This window comes from Oncorhynchus mykiss, chromosome 4 (genome assembly GCF_057628025.1).
Source record: "Oncorhynchus mykiss isolate SJ-2025 chromosome 4, ASM5762802v1, whole genome shotgun sequence".
Taxonomy (NCBI): Eukaryota; Metazoa; Chordata; class Actinopteri; order Salmoniformes; family Salmonidae; genus Oncorhynchus; species Oncorhynchus mykiss.
The window spans coordinates 58341156-58352031 of NC_143025.1; positions in this window are offsets into that span (position 1 = coordinate 58341156).

Here is a 10876-nt window from a genome sequence, read left to right on the forward strand (position 1 = left end):
AACAAGGAACACACCAGGCAGGTCCAAGATACTGTTGTGAAGAAGTTTAAAGCCGGATTTGGATACAAAAAGATTTCCCAAGCTTTAAACATCCCAAGGAGCACTGTGCAAGCGATAATATTGAAATGGAAGGAGTATCAGACCACTGCAAATCTACCAAGACCTGTCCGTCCCTCTAAACTTTCAGCTCATACAAGGAGAAGACTGATCAGAGATGCAGCCAAGAGGCCCATGATCACTCTGGGTGAACTGCAGAGATCTACAGTTGAGGTGGGAGACTCTGTCCATAGGACAACAATCAGTCGTAAATTGCACAAATCTGGCCTTTATGGAAGAGTGGCAAGAAGAAAGCCATTTCTTAAAGATATCCATAAAAAGTGTTGTTTAAAGTTTGCCACAAGCCACCTGGGAGACACACCAAACATGTGGAAGAAGGTGCTCTGGTCAGATTAAATCAAAATTGAACTTTTTGGAAACAATGCAAAACGTTATGTTTGGCGTAAAAGCAACACAGCTCATCACCCTGAACACACCATGCCCACTGTCAAACATGGTGGTGGCAGCATCATGGTTTGGGCCTGCTTTTCTTCAGCAGGGACAGGGAAGATGGTTAAAATTGATGGGAAGATGGATGGAGCCAAATACAGGACCATTCTGGAAGAAAACCTGATGGAGTCTGCAAAAGACCTGAGACTGGGACGGAGATTTGTCTTCCAACAAGACAATGATCCAAAACATAAAGCAAAATCTACAATGGAATGGTTTAAAAATAAACATATCCAGGTGTTAGAATGGCCAAGTCAAAGTCCAGACCTGAATCCAATCGAGAATCTGTGGAAAGAACTGAAAACTGCTGTTCACAAATGCTCTCCATCCAACCTCACTGAGCTCGAGCTGTTTTGCAAGGAGGAATGGGAAAAAATGTCAGTCTCTCGATGTGCAAAACTGATAGAGACGTACCCCAAGCGACTTACAGCTGTAATCGCAGCAAAAGGTGGCGCTACAAAGTATTAACTTAAGGGGGCTGAATAATTTTGCACGCCCAATTTTTCAGTTTTTGATTTGTTAAAAAAGTTTGAAATATCCAATAAATGTCGTTCCACTTCATGATTGTGTCCCACTTGTTGTTGATTCTTCACAAAAAAATACAGTTTTATATCTTTATGTTTGAAGCCTGAAATGTGGCAAAAGGTCGCAAAGTTCAAGGGGGCCGAATACTTTCGCAAGGCACTGTATCTCTGCAGCACTCTCAGGCCTTTATGGTAGAGTGGCCTCATGGAAGCCACTCCTCAATAATAGGCACATGATAGCCTGCTTGTGGCATTATGTTCTGTGACAAAACTTCACATTTTAATGTGGCATTTTATAGCTTGTTTCTGGCACCTGTGTAATGATCATGTTCTTTAATCAGCTTCTTGATATGCCACATCTGTCAGGTGGATGTATTATCTTGGCAAAGGAGAAATGTTCACTAACACGGATGTATACAAATATATGCACGTAACGTGCATATATACTAAACGTAATATACTAAACGTTTTTAGAGAAATACGCTTTTTGTGGGTATGGAACAATTATGGGATCTTTTAATTCAGCTCATGAAACATGGGACCAACACTACATGTTGCATTTATATTTTTATTCAGTATATAACCACACTTTAGTCCACACTGCTTTATGAATAAACAATCTATAAAATGCAGTGGAAAGAAGTGACCGATGCATATGGCATATCTTTGATTTGTCTCTATGATATTCAGAGGCTGCACTATAACCTATAGGAGACAACAAAAATACTTGCCTGGGAAGAAGCCTAATGTGTGATTATGTCATTATCAATTGATGTTAGACATTTAACAGGATATTAAACAACATAGTAACTCTAAATCAGTCAGCGGCAAGCCAGGTTGCCAAGAAGGAAGGAAAATGAAGGGCCAGCGTTATGGGTGGGACTTTGGGGCCTGGCCCGCCCTACCGTACCTTCTCGCCCGTCCAATATTTATCATTTATTTGACCGAGATGGCGCCAACAGAAAGACGCATCAATTAATGCATCCGAGTGAGAAAAACAGCGCCCCTCTGTTTCAGTATGTGTAGACCATGTATCTGATGCTGTCTGGACCAAATGAGTATGGCATGACAATACTATTTCTGGCCAGACAGCATCCGATACAGACAGTACATGGGCTACAAATAGAGAGGTGCAGTTTCGCTCGCTCGTCTGCTTTCTCCGGTGATATCGTTTCGGCAGAGAGGAAGAGGCGAAACGAGAGGGATTACTCTATTTGCCGCTACCTGGAGCGGCAGGTAGCCTAGTGGTTAGAGCGTTGGACTTGTAAAATCGAATCCCCAAGCTGACAAGGTAAAAATCTGTCGTTCTGCCCCTGAACAAGGCAGTTAACCCACCGTCATTGAAAATAAGAATTTGTTGTTAATTGACTTTCCTAGTTAAATCAAGGTTAATATATATATATATATATATATATATATATATATATATATATATTATTATTTTTTTATTTTATTTTTTTAAATATAAACTTTCGCCAAATTATGTCCAGTATAAACCCAATGCGTTTCTATGGGAATAATATGCAGACTTCAGCTTGTCGCCTGTTTTCCCGCCTTTGGGACAAAGACGAAGACATAAAGCAACTCGTCATTATAGGCTACAGATCTCTGGTTTCAGCCTCTTGCGAATTAGAAAGGAAAGTTTGCGGGTGCACAGTGCACTGTTAGAATGCTGCATTGCCCTAAAGTAAATGGATGTTTCGCCAAAATTATATATATATATAATTACTCCTGTTTAAATTAAATCATTCAAAATACTTCACAAGAGACCAGGATTTAACCACAGAAGATTAAAATACAGTCATGTGGATTGTTTCAAATCACCAGTCTGCGCGTGGCATTATGTCTAGCGGATTGAGTTGCGGCTGTCAGTAAAAAGCGTCTAAAATATGTGTGAAGATAATGTGTCTTATTTAAAATATTGCATCAAGAAGAAGAGGTGGGGGGTGAGCTGAAAATATCTCTGTCTAGAATGTAGGAAAGTGCCTATTTTGCAATGTCTGATTTCTGATTGTCTTAACTCACCATGTACACCACTAATTTTTTCTTCGCCAACGAAATCTGTTTTTTAACATCCATTGCGAAAGATACTGTAGTTCCTCAGTATTTGAAAAATCTTTACAACACCCCTGGCCTCGATAATCATCAAGCAATGTAAAAGAGCAACATACAAGGACCTTATTATCCCATATATATGCCGTGGAAACGTCATAAAAACAGCTTTCTGTCCTGAGCTCACTGGAATAGGCTAGTTGATACAATGCTGCACATTTTGCTAGCTACAGCGTCCAGACGGATCAAGTGATGAGTTGATACGATGTTGCACTCCTGCAGCACCAGCTACAGTCAAGTCAGATAGAAAGGGAGGCAGACCGTTTGAGTATATAGATGAATGTGATTGAAAGAACCGGAATTTTCCTCATGATATTTTCTACTGTTTGTATTTGTCGGCTTTAAGGCTTATGTATTTTACTTAATTGACGAGGGAAGTTATAGGCCTACTGCTGTATCTCTGAGTTATATGCTCTCATTTATTTAGCCGCCAATGGATCACATGGCAGAGGCTATTGCTTTCGGGCATTGTTGAATTTTTACTTTTAGATTTTTATAATTTTACTTCAGATTTTTATGATTAACCATGTGACAATGATTTTGAGAAACGAACACGTTATTATTGATGTGCAACTGTTTGAAGAAAATGCGCATAGGAGTGCGATCACACTTAGGAGGTCCTGTGAAAAAGCTTTCCACCCTATGGAAATCAAAGGCCAGTCGAACTGATTCGTTCTGCCGCCGGGTCTGAGCCTTTATTACACAGTACAGGCTGGCAGGGGCGCTCAGCTTTTCAACAACACATCAACAACAGTACTTCAACAACATGACTATAAATTGAGCATTTAGGCAGTATAAAATATATATATTTAAATGTCTTAGAATTAAATAATCATGAAACGAAAAAGGCCTTATTAGGCTATACAGTGCCTTTGAATGTGTTTGGCCAGTCTTTGGTTTGAGGATTATGTGGTGAGCTATGCATGACTAGTTAATTTAGCCTAGCAGATGCTCTTATATTCCCATCCCCTAATCACAGTCAACACATCTATTTTGTAACAACAATATCATGGAATAAATAAGAATCAATTAGAAAATTATAGTTTCCCAAATGATTTTATTTTACAAGTGCATATAGGTCTACCTGATGATATGCGGATGCTGTGTTAAACAACTAATGTCTTTTTCTCGAATTCATTAATGGTCAGATAGTTTAGTTGTAACTGGTTCTGTTGGGCTCAACTTTAGCACTGTTCCAAACTTAGACTATTCTTTTTTTTTAAACAAAAGTCTGTATAGAAATCAAAACATCTCCGGTGCTGCAGCATGCGCTCATGCATTGTCATGCTCTATTGTGGTATGAAAAAACATTCTGCTTGTCACCAGTCATATAAAATTACGTAGACTTCCATGAAATGCGTTTATTAAAAGCTATTTTTTTCTCGGACCGCAAATAAGACTAGAGATTCATGCAGTGCTTTTATGATAATGGATATATGTTCACCCTTTATCAGTGCTTTTATGACCTGCAAACCACAATCTTCTGGCTGCTTTCCCATGTAGTAATGCTTACAAAACGAAGAACAGTTTCTAAAACTGCATATCTAAGGCTCTGGTCTGTCCTATGAGTGAGGGTAAACGGTAGGCATGTTCTCTGCTATCCACTTTATGTTTTAATTATTATTTTGGGTATAGGGGAGGGTCACATGTTTTTTCAAGCGTTCAGGAGGGTCGGGGTAAAAAATATTTTACTAATGGGAGGCCCATCCATTTTAATTTCAGCGATCCAATTTTCTCTAAGTTTCCCACATTACAAAAAAACGTACAGTCCCTTGCTACAGTAATTTATTTCTTTAACCTCTTGAGATGGGCAAACTTTTTCTATGAAGTTGAAAATCTGCTCTTTATGCCAGAATGTTAAAATTCGGCGAAATCAAATTTTTTAGTTTCACTGAATTGGTGAAATGACCCAGGATTTCTGCCTTTTGACCAACATTCATCAGTATACTAAAGATTCTGCTATAATGGTTATTTATGATACAAAGGTTACAAACATCTGCCAAATGTATAACTTGTCCTTCCTCTTTAATGTCCCCTTGAATTTTCCCTTTAAAAATGAATATCCAAGCCAGTGCAGGTGTCCAGTTTTACCTGTTTCCTGTCATACCAACACCGGCCACCAGCTGGCCACCGGCCACCGGCCACCGGCCACCAGCTGGAGTTCTACTTGGCCCTGCCTGCTACCAGCAAAACTTCCTCCCTAATAGTTTAGAACCTAATTGAGGCCAGAGGTTAAATGCCAGCATATCCTCAATGCAAACCACAGGGAGCTGCAATCAACCAACTGCAGCTGGATCATCTGGAACATCCAATAGCGATCAGTGATCCTGTTGTTCTGCTGTTAGATTACATTTCCCCTACATGAAACTGAAAGACAATATTTCCATCAAATGTAATGGCTTAGTTGTATTATGTGATGTGGTAGTCTAGTAAAATGGATATGGTTTCAACACAATCCAAGATATGTTTGATCTGTAAGTTCTGAAAACCATGTCCTTCACTGTGTGTCTGGTCATTCAAGCTCAAAGTTTTAATCTTAAGAATAGAAGACTAATGTCATTATGATGGGCGATTCTGAAAAGTGAAATACACCTATACATGCAAAAAGCTATACATGCCTTACAAAATAAATAGCATGGGCTACATCTTTAAACCTTGCCATTTAAATGAAACATTGAAACTGAATCGAAAGTGAGTCTCTACGGGGCAGTTTCTTTCCTCAGCTGACTGTCAAGTGGACAGCTGGATCTTTAACATTCTTACCACAGCTGAATTTGTGCTATTAGGAAAGACAAATAGATTGCTTATTGTGATAAGAAACGGGATCAATCCCACCAAATTATTCGCACTTGACAAGCCTGTTGTGCATTAGTTTAGGCCAGGGCTGTTCAATATCGGACCTGGAGGGCCAAAACACTTCTGGTTTTCATCCTCTCCTTCTAATCAGGGACTGATTCAGGTGAGTGCAAATAACTACCAGGTAGAAACAAAACTCAGAAGTGTTTTGGCCATCCAGGACCGGAAAAGAACAGCGCTGGTTTCAGTGGAGAAGCGCTTTGTCCACAATACGCTCAACGTGCCTGGATTTGATGATCTACATCGACATTTTAGGAGAAAAACCTCCCTGAAGCTGTGTCACACTCAATGCACTAAATATAGCCCAATGTGTAGTAATGGTTAGTGCTAACCGGGATCCCACCTTAATAGTTAGTGCTATGTGGGTGGGATCATTGGGATGTCCCTACTCTAAACCCTAACCTTATCCACTGCCCTAACCATAACCCTTACATTAACCATTTAAATTAAACGTCAGAGTTGAGAAGCCCAAAGGATTGCGGATAGCACCGACCAAGTTGTAATCCGAATTGAGACATTGTTGGGAAGTGCAGTGATGGTTAAGACAAAAATATAATGCTTTTCTGCACATAACCAGGGGCGCAACGTTGACTGGAGACGGGGTGGACATATCCCTCCCACATTCTGAAATGGCATTTTTGACGCCCCCAGTTTTGTCATTGGAATTTGATACAAACTAACGGTGTGCTTTAAGATCATGCGGGCACCTCCGAGCGGCCTGGTAGGCTGTTTGGAGTGTTTATCTGACAAAAAATAAATCAATAAAAAAGTATGTCCCCCACACTTCTAAAACCAAAGTTGCACCCCTGCACATAACTGATCCGAGGTCAACAGATTTTAACACATCGCCATGAGCATCTGAGAGACATTTTTCCATGTTGTCTTTTTTTATCTGCAATTTTCTAGTTGCTCATAGCATAGGCTTACCATAATGCCGAGACTGTATGTCTCTGTCTACACAGGCAGCCCAATTGTTTATTTTACTAGGTAAGTCAGTTAAGAACAACATCTTATTTACAATGACAGCCTAGGAACAGTGGGTTAACTGCCTTGTTCAGGTGTAGAACAACAGTTACTGACCCAATGCTCTAACCTGCAGCCCAAATTCTGATATTTTATTCCACAAATTGGTCTTTTGACCAATCACATCAGATATTTTTCAGAGCTGATCTGAAAAATATATCAGAATTGGTCTGCCTGTGTAAGCACAGTCTATTTAGCTCAAATTACAATTTCCATTTGTTTAAATGACAGGTTGTTTCTAAGAACCACCACTAGATGACAGCATTTTGTTAAAGTTGACCTGTGTATCGAGAGTTTATTGGGCTGTAATAAGGACCCCAAATAAGGACCTGCACGGGGACTAGAATCTCTGATCACATAAAACAATAGTCAAAAATTGTTTCCGATTTCAAGAATGATGTTAGAATATAGCCTTTCATTTAAAGGCCAACTGTAGCCTGGTTGCCATCTCTTTTCAGTTATGGCATTTCACTCCTGTTATATGCCAAAGATTTCAGTGGAATGTTACCTAAAAAAGACTGGTACCCAGACTAGGCCAACTGTAGCCTAATTGGTGAATCAATAGTATGGTGTTTGATTAAGAAAGGAGAGGAGCTGTGAAGAAATGAGCAGCTTAACTGGTAACGTAGGCTTGCCTGAAGAATGTATAAATGGGGTATCCTATCATACCCAGGTAAGCTAGACCTACACAGCAACACTGCACCTTATACATTTTAATAAAGGCAATGTCTACAACGAAGGGTTTGTTAGCTAATACAATTTTGTAAATGTGTATGTGTGCCTGGAAGGTAAATTACACCCAAAAGCCCTGGGTAGCCTACAACTACATTTAATAACCCTTCTTTATTAACAATAGCCTGTAGAGATAAGCAATAGACACATGTAATAACAATATGATCACCTTCAGTTATTAATGAATTATTTAGCAGGAATAAATACAATTAGGCTACTGATATTCACATGCCTCTATAGTTGGCATAACAGCCAAATAGCTTCACGTGCTTTCAAAGAAATTTCATAATAAAAACAAATGAGGCTACTGTATTTGTATTGTCTATTATCTGATGACCTTTAGGCTGACATGATAAAATATATTTTAAAATGCATTAGCCTACATTAAAACTGTACATGAAATAGGGCGCTTGGGATTGTGTGGATAAACTATTATTGGTGTATTTTTTAAACACATGTATATGGATGCCTCGGGACCTGTGCTCCCTAGGGTGTGATCTTTATAAGTGAAAGTGCATTGGTGTCCTGGGGGAGGAAGTGCTGTAGGCTAATTGTGGCTGCCCAGGTGTCCATAATGAAAACTGCACAAAGAAAAGGAATACGGATTTATTAGAGAAAACATTATTGCCACCCAAAGATGGATATGATATTTACAAAACGTTAGGATAATATATAGGCCTGGGGCCTATAACAAAAATGTGAATTTGTCTTGCTCTCAAAATGAATAAGAGTATTCATATTTTTGTTAGGCTACTTTATATATTTGATGCTGTACATTTTGATTTATGTCAAATCAATTCAATTACAAGGCATTGAAATAGATCTTGACGCATAGTATTCCCACATACTACCCAGATTCGCGATGAAGATTCGGAAATTAAATATAATAACTATTATGACTGTTCAATGTATGTTATTGTCTCATTTTGGCATTGCTAAGACGATGTTTCTGGTTTAATGACAAGTCCTATACATTCGTAATTTTGACAGCTGTACTTTCAGGGAGAGGTAATAAAACACGGTCTGTTTGGACAGCTCTGGAGCGTTGACAAAACTGGAATCCATCAAGATGATACTTGGAGTGTGAAATGTCGCTCTGCAAGAACACGCCCGATCATAACCTTGATTTAATTGTTTTGTTAACGGCCATAAATCAGGTAGAGAACATCATGACTGATGTAGACTATAACAATAATTTTCAGAAGTTAAAATAAGGCTGTGTAATGTTCTAGGCCCATTGAACGTTATTCAGCTCTAGTAGGCCAAATCTGGGAAGTACAGGTGCTAACCCCTCGCAATTGTTTCCACATCGGCTTGTTATTACAACAATTTTACAGTGTGTGACATTGGTACAGATCTATCGCCTCGGCCCTTAGAGGCTCTGCTTTACCTCAATGGTGAAGGGTTGCGCTAAATACATGCAAAATTGATCACTCTAGCACACAGTCGCAGACAATACTTAAAGAGAGCCTATAACTTTAGTTTTTTTTTGGCCCACGGGGTTGCCAAGTGACCTGGGCCATCGGTCACATGGGCGTCATTACACAGAGTGCGCACTGTTCCTCGAATCTTCTCGGCCTCGTGGGATGCCTGCCAGGACACTGGGAGAGAAAAATAAGTAATGGTTTGTTATGATGACCTTTTACATTTCCATTAGTCTCCTCTCTTATTTAGCGCTGTAACCCCGGAGTACTCAGCAAATGTGATTTAACCCTGTGTACATTGACCCAGCGAGTAATCAAAAGGCCCTAAATGCACCAGTCACAAGAGGCGAAGAGGGGAACGACTTTAATCTGCAACGGGGCTGTTTTTATGTAAACACAGAGGTTGTTAATGTACAGACACTGGGACACCATCATATTTAAAAGCTTCCATTAAATAAGCCCTTCGATTGTTTAAACGACAGGGCAGACTGAGGCGAGTGTAGTTAGTCTACCACTCCTAATGTCCATCTAATGACCACGTAATGTTTTATCTATACTCTTCTGTGGGGCAAAGGTAGGAGAACAGTATAATTCTATGACCACAAATGGAGAGAAAAAAAAAGATAATGTCGCCCACACTGTAGCCTTTCAGGATCTTCCTTTTCAATGATGTGATTTTAATGATGTGCCTTCTGGTTAATTATTTTTATTTGAGTTTAATATGGCCTAAAACCACAATAACTGTGGAGATTAAACTACATTCAGGGTTGGCTGTTGGCATTATAAATCTGGATGTTTCTGTTTGAGTGGTAAGTATAGGGTTTTGCTCTCTTTTTTCTCAAAGAGATGGGGAAAGAAAAACATTAGACAATTATATTTAATTGGGAGGAGGGAGTTGAAATACAACTAGCCCTACTAACTTTGAAAAGTCATTATATATGGATTTAATAAAATGTGTTTGTGACTTATTCATTAGCTAAATATACTAGGGATATAGATCACTTCCCCATTTGGATTGGTACAAGAGGGCATTTATGAGTCACTTGTCTGGGGTGGACATATTCAGAGACAATCACTGTTATAGCCTGTGATGAAGTTTGTGGAGTTAAATTTAATGGCCATATGAGTGGAACTCTCCAGATGGTGATTGCTGGCCTAAAGGGTAGGGGAAAATCCATGAGGTTTCCATATTTTCCCATGATCAGTGGTGGAAGATAAGGATATTTAGATTGTTATGTTTCCTGCGTGATGATTCCTGTCTCCACTGATGGGCAGCTGGGCTATAGCTCCTCTCCTCTTGGCTGGCTCTAGCAACAGTCCAACACTGATAGTCCTCCAAATATCCAGCAACAAAAATAAACAGCCTAAGTCTCCCAAAGGTTCCTGATGCATTTAGACGATGTTTCAATCACAAATAAAGGAATACATGAAGAGCTCTCTCCTATTAGATTCAAAACCTGGATAATGTGGTCCGTGTCCTAATGTGGCCTACTGAGACCTATAGGGATATATTTTTTTGTGCTAGCCTGGGGTCCCAACCCTTTGTCAAAGAGGTCATGGGAATACTCATATGGACCAACACAGACATAACACAGACAATTGATGTTTGTTGAACCAGTGGGCGGACAGACACCCTGAAACAATCCTCAAAAACATCTA